Source organism: Pteropus alecto, unplaced genomic scaffold, assembly GCF_000325575.1.
Source record: "Pteropus alecto unplaced genomic scaffold, ASM32557v1 scaffold222, whole genome shotgun sequence".
NCBI lineage: Eukaryota > Metazoa > Chordata > Mammalia > Chiroptera > Pteropodidae > Pteropus > Pteropus alecto.
Window position 1 is genome coordinate 4,107,553 of NW_006433716.1, and position 6,730 is coordinate 4,114,282.

General features: G+C 41.8%; 1 protein-coding gene across 1 annotated transcript in view; it reads right to left on the reverse strand.

Annotated features, from left to right (window-relative positions):
• The window catches only part of MTAP (methylthioadenosine phosphorylase), a 37,644-nt gene that overhangs the window by 18,080 nt on the left and 12,834 nt on the right, over positions 1-6,730 (reverse strand). The gene's annotated exons all lie outside the window — the stretch shown is intronic.

The following is a 6,730-nucleotide window of genomic DNA, read 5'->3' on the forward strand; positions in this document are numbered from 1 at the left end:
TGGCACGAATGGCAACAGAGTCTGTTCTATTAACCAGAAGGTACTGAAGGGATATGAATTTGGACCAAAATCATTAAGATCCTCCCACTCCCTGATCTAACGAATGCCCCTAACTGCTTAGGGTGCCAGAGGAAAGGAGAAAAAACAATTGATATTTATATTACAATGAGGCAACAGTGCTCAATAAACAGGTAACCTAGTTTTCTCTTTCTATTTTTCATCAGGTCTTGCTAAACAGAGAATGTAGAGCAGTGATACAAGAACAACAACAACAAAAAATCCCAGCTCTGACGCAGGTGGTAAGTAACAATTTCTTTGGGCCTCAGTTTTCTCACCTGTAAAAGGTGATAATGAGGTGTGTACGGGATGCTGTGATAATTAGCAGCACCAGGAACATAGTAAGGGCTATAAAAGCATTTACTGGTGTTATAACTAAGCTGCTTTGTTTTCACTGTAAAGTATCATGGACATCGCTCCAAGTCACCACATGTAGCTTTAACAAATCCTATTTATAGCGTCACAAAATCCCACAGGACGGTTGTTCAACCACTGCTTTAGGCTGTTCACTCAGAAAACAATACACACAAATCCTGATACAGATGTCTAGAAAAATGCATTGTTGGGTGCTTTTTTTTAGGAATGCAAAGTGCAAAAGGGAAAGGCTGACTGGAAAGGCATACATATTTTAAATTTTAATGAATCAGACTGTCTTTTAAAAAGGGTTGCAACCATCAGTACCAGCAATAGGTAAATGAATGTTAATTATCCAGGGCCTAACAGCACCAAATTGTAGGAAGAGCTCGATATTTTCTTTCACTTCAGAATTATCCAGAAATAATGACTTCCTGTTTAGAATACCAGATGTGACCAGATGTGACCAGATAATAAACATTTTTAAATGGGCAGAGGGAAATAAACAGAGAGACAAAGAACGAAAGCAAGGGGAAAAAACCACTACAAAGTGACAATATATTTTTAAGTACATGTCAAAGATCAGCAGCATGAATGACAAAAGGAACTAGGAAAAAATTACATCAAATTACAGGAAGAGCTGAGGTATGCTACATAAAGAGTCAAGATATTCCTCCTCCTAGACTATGCCATTTACTCAGAAGTCTGGGTATAAGCTGGCTGGTGCCCATCACTGCTCAGCTGTACCCCGAGGATCAGACTTTCAGAGAAGCCGCCACATTTGGTAGCAGATGTTTAGTTTCTAGTACTCTTCTGACTCTATCTTTGTCTCTATTTCTAGGTAGTACAGAAACCAGCTTGGAGTATAACGCTGGGGTGAAAGAATGTTAGGTAATGAACTGACTCCAATAAGGGCAGTGATGATAGAGAGGGGGTGGGATTCAAGGTGTGCACAGGCAGGACTAGAGGATGACTGTATGGAGGGGTGACACAGGTCCACAGCAATGACCACTGGGTAGAAGCTAAGGGTTGCCAACTTAGCTATTTACCAAGTAAAGAATAGGGGGCTCGGGAGAGGAGGGAGTGTCGGGTCAAAAGACAACCAAGGGGGATAATTTAATCTTGAATATAAAGTGTGGGGTATGTTTGGGACCGTCTTATAGCCAGTGTGGGTCTTGAGGGAAAGGACAGAGCTGGAAGTCTGTGTGTGAGGGGTGGCTGAGAACACAGGCTTTGGAGACTAACCCAAATTCAAACCCCACAGGTCCCACTTACTAGCAACTGACTAATACTTCTGAGCTGAAGGTTCCTCAAGGGTAAAGGGGAGAGTAGCTTTCTATGTGGTAAGGCTTTGTGACACTTACTAGGAACTCAAAGATTGGGTGCTTACCACCATTTTTTATTAACCGTGAGGACATAAGGTAATAGAACTAGGCTGCAGAGTGGAACCCAAGAAGAGTTAACTGCCTACAGGGAGTAGCTGTGCCCACTTCCAGGACAGCTATAGGCAGGAAGGTGACAGAGGAGGACAGAGATACAAGAAAGTGGTGAGGGGAGGGTGAGGAAGATGGTGAGTTTATGCCTAATAGGCTGTTTTCTTGTAAAGAGGTGACATTCTCAACCAAAAGTGGAGGAGACGGGCAGGATGCTGTGAGAGAACAGTAAGGGTTTAAAACAGCTGCTGACAGGAATGAGAGAAAGTTAAGCAAAGGCTTCCTGTGTATTTTTTTAAACCACAAACCCCTTTTTCTATTCATAATTTATGCCCTGCCCAAACGGTTGAAAGACTGATGATGTAACTGACATCGGGCACACCTGAACCTCCAGGGCCAATGCCTGAGGGGTGGGTAAGAATAACTCCATACCACGACCTCATGGAGAACGCCCAAGGCAGGGCCGTGTCTTTGGGAGCGGGGAATAAACTGACATAATTCCTTAACACTGTGTTTACAGCGGGACTTTCCTGATGAGTAAGCATGCATCACCAGCAAAAGCTCGTCCCAGAACCCCCTCCCAATTCCGAGAGAAAAAAAACTTCTCCCCAGACGCTGGACATCTGAACTCTTAGGGATCAATCCAATATCCTCACTTAGCAGATGAGAACACCAAGTGACAAAGGAATTTGGGGGCAGAGCCACTACATTCGTCAAGCAGAACCTAAACAGGGGCCTCAAGCACAACAGGTCAACATGTTGACGGCATTCTGCAGAAAACACTTGGCACTGAGAACTACACCCTTTCTTTAATCTTAATTTTTTGGTTGTATTTTTCTTCTTGTAAAAATAAAAAATCCTTATCTGTAAAAACATTCCTGATAAAGGCCACTATTAGAAAGCAAAACTCTCATCTTCGTATCCTAACTGATACATGTTTGCTAGCTTCACTTCAACATAGTTCTGATAATGACAGAAGCAGTTTAAGATCTGGTCTGCATCTTTTTTAAATTTAACTTAAAATAATGTGGGCACCTTTCCAAATAGTTTACAGATCTAGTTGGTCCTTTTAATACATGCATAATTAATATGGTGAATTGAACTCCTTTCAATGATAATCATGATCGATGGTGAAGGGGAGAAAAGTCATGTGGAAATTGCTAAAATCCTCTGCCTGGATACACCTTGCCTGTCATGGACAGTTAGTCTGGGGTGAAAGAAAGGCCATATAATTGGCCTCTTACATGACAAATAAATTTGTAGAAATATTCAACAATAACTGGGTTCAACAATGGAGGATGTGTGTAACAGAAGGAAATCAAAAAGAGACAATGCAATGCCTCATGCTTTGAAAAAAGAAGCTAGTGGGCAAATAGTCCTGCCTTGGCAAAAATCTCATTAGAAACTGCTTCTACTCTCTACTTTATAATGCATTGTTAAAGTCAACTTTTGAAAGTATGGTGGGTAGTGGCTCAGCGAGATGGTCATGCCTTCTTGCTGAGCGGCTAAAAAACGAAAACGCAGCCAAGGCCAAGTAAACATAATGGTCATGCTTCTAAATTTTAAGTCTTGTCTCAGAATCTGATGGGGCCCTTGCCATGCTGCAGGCAGAGAGTGCTGCCTCAGAGCCTTTGTAGAAAAAGTAGTTACCACTAAGAGAGGTGGTAGAGCAGAACCAACCAGCGAGGGGACAGGTGGCTCTCTCAGCTGCTCTCTGGATAGCGGCTAAGAGTTAAACATGGAAGGAAGGTCAGAAGGTGAGACTGAAGCAGGTGTAAAACCCAACAGATAATGTAAAAAGCCTTCCTGGAATGCTGAGAGCCACTGAGTTGTCTCTGTCTCCCGGAGCAAACCCAGATTCTGGGAAGGACAATCGACTTTGGCTCCCTTAGGAGAGCTTTTCCTCTCTCCTGCTCAGTCTTGCTTCAGTCCCCCACAGGTGACACTGTGAGAGCCAGGTGAACCCTGCACAGACAAGGGTTTGTACCACAGGAGAAGAATCCCCAAATTAGGAACCTTGGAGCATCTCCCTTAGAGATTCTTTTAAAGTATAAATAGCCTCACAACTTCCTCTTCAGATGAAAGGTCAGGTGTACTTTTTCCTAGTTCAAAGGTTCTGTTTAATGATTGTCAAGAAGTGGAACAAGGCCCACTCTTAACCATGTTTAATCCTGAACTGTCCAATGACTTATGGCTCTGACAATGAGGAATTCCACTAAGGTAGAAGAGATGAATTAGTTGACCCAATAGAGCAGGAGGTAGAAGGTACTGAGAAAACTTAGTATGGACAAGCCTCCTACAAGTTCTTGGTATGAAGTGCTATTTTTAATTTTAGGTTTGTGAAGTACAAGATGCATGAAGCCCACGAACCAGGGCAAAGAGAAGAAGAATCAAGAAACCCATCACTGTGCCACAAAGTGGAACAATGACAAAAATGACACATATTTTAGTATGTAAATTCCAGATCAAGATATATTTAGCTTTCTACAGCTTCCCCAAACACAAAGGGAAGATTTTCACTTTAAAGATTAGCTTGGGCATTTCCTTGCATATTTGAGAAACAGATGTGAGGACTGACTACATACACACACCCAGAAACGCTTGAGTGAACCACTACCCGCCTCCTCGACCTGTCTGTTCTTCTGCTTTCTCCAGGCATACCCAAGATTCTCCTTTTCTCATGCTTAGACTTTTGACTTTTCAAAAGCTGTTAAATAGCATGAGAGAAAAAAATGATTTTCAGAACAAAATGACCTTACTTTCTTAAAAGAGCTTCCAGCTTGTCAAACTCTTTCAAGCGTTTATTTCATTTTTAGAGTAGAAACCTAGTGTTTTTTTAAAACCACCATGAAAATCAGAGCCACCTGTCACCGTTAAATCTTAATGGCCTTTTAGGGTATGCGCGGCACAGCTGTTACGCTGGGCAGAGGCAGAAGAAAGAGTGACATGCTTTAGTTCCATCATCTATTAAATAATAGCCATACCATATTCTGAGTCTTCCTTTATCACAAATCGATGTGAGGGAGATTAACACTTACTTCTAGCCTCTAAAGATCACTTTAGGACAGGGGTATTTTTTTGCTAAGATGATGTGCTCATACAGTTATAGCAACAGGCAAATGTGAGAAGAATTCATGGGCCACACAGGTACAGTGATTTGGCTGAGGCCGGTCAGAACCAAGGTAAAACCTCCTAATCCAGGGCCCCCGCAGCCCCGGCTGTAATCCACTGCACGGCTTCGTAGAACACGGCAGTTCTGTAGAATAAGTTGAGGCTGTGGGTCTGGCTATGAGAACCTTAGCCTACAAACAGCATAGCCTCCATTCTGTGACGGATGACAACACCAAGGTTTACTTTGTTATAAGAGTGTCCTATCACTACAACACATGTAGGGCACTACTCAGAAGGCAAAAAGTTTTGATTCTGCTCTCCAATGAGACAGTTGAACATATAGTGAATCACATACATGCCCCGGCCTGGTTAAATGGAAACCACATGGCTCAACTAGTAGCAATATCATCTAGATATTGTCCAAAAGCAACAGAACTCAAGCTGCATATGTAATTTAAAATTTTCTAGTGACCACATTAAAAAGTGAAAGAGAAACAGGTAAAATTAGCTTTAATATCTTACCTAGCCTAAAATATCCAAAAATGTTATTGTAATATACATTCAAAATGAAATTTGAGATTTCATTAGTGATTCTTTTAACAGATCTTTCCTTCTGTTGTTGCCAAGTAATCTTAACTATGGACCCCTCCAGCCAACAACATTCCTGAACTCACAATAACGGCACCCAGGTACTGGGCAGGTAAAAAATGCTAGATCCCATAAAAGGCACTTGTTAGAAACTTTGAAATTCCAAGGCAAGGCTAAGGAGGTAGGCTATCCACATGGCACATGAAAGAAAACAGATACCAGAAGATTTTAAGGTTATACAACTAAGAAGTGCCAAGAGAGAATGAAACCAGATCTGATGGCAGCACTTGTTCTCTTTCTATTCTCCATCCTTCTGCCCCAGCTGCTTTTTGAAAGAGCCAGTATGTGAAGCGTCTACATTTACCACCTGTGAGAAAAAGACTTGGGAAACATGACACTTTTCGAGTACACACTTCAGTAACAAATTAATCCCAGGCTTAGCACTGAAGTCAGCCTTTTCTTTCTAGTATCGTCTATAATACTTTATAAATCCAGATCATTTTGAATATGGGGTTTTGTACTCTTGCTTTTTTAAACAACCATATCACAATCATTTTCTTGAATTATTACCTCTAAATACATAGACTTTGACAGCCATACAGATTTTGATCCAGATGTCCCCTAAATACAAACTCCAGCCTCACTCTCCCTCAGAAAAGGTGTCCTATCACTACGACACATGTAGGGCATTACTCATACAAGGCAAAAAGTTTTGATTCTCCTCTGAGAGAAGAGACATGAGATACTGAGACATTCAAAGATATAGTAAATCATGTACATGCCCCAGCCTGGTTAATTGGAAACCATTCATTCAATCACTCAAAAAATCTAGACTCCACAACTACAGGCCAGGCAGTGTTGTAGGTGTTAGGGATAAAGTGGGAAACAGGATGGATAGCTTACATTCTAAAGGGGAAGACAGATAATACATATATAGTGTCAGGTGCTAAAAGTGATGGCTGAATAAACCTTCATCCCGTAACAGAAGAGGAAGAAGACGCATTCAGTGTAGTAAGCTCAGAGATAGCAGATGGAATGAGCAGGATGACTGAGGGGTAGTCTGGGTGACTGGATGGGGGACTCTGGCAGGAACCACCAAACAGTTTGCACTCTGTGGCACTCTGGCTCAAGGTACAGAGTGCACTCACCTGTCTCCAACCAGAGCATCCTGGGAGGAGCTGGTTACA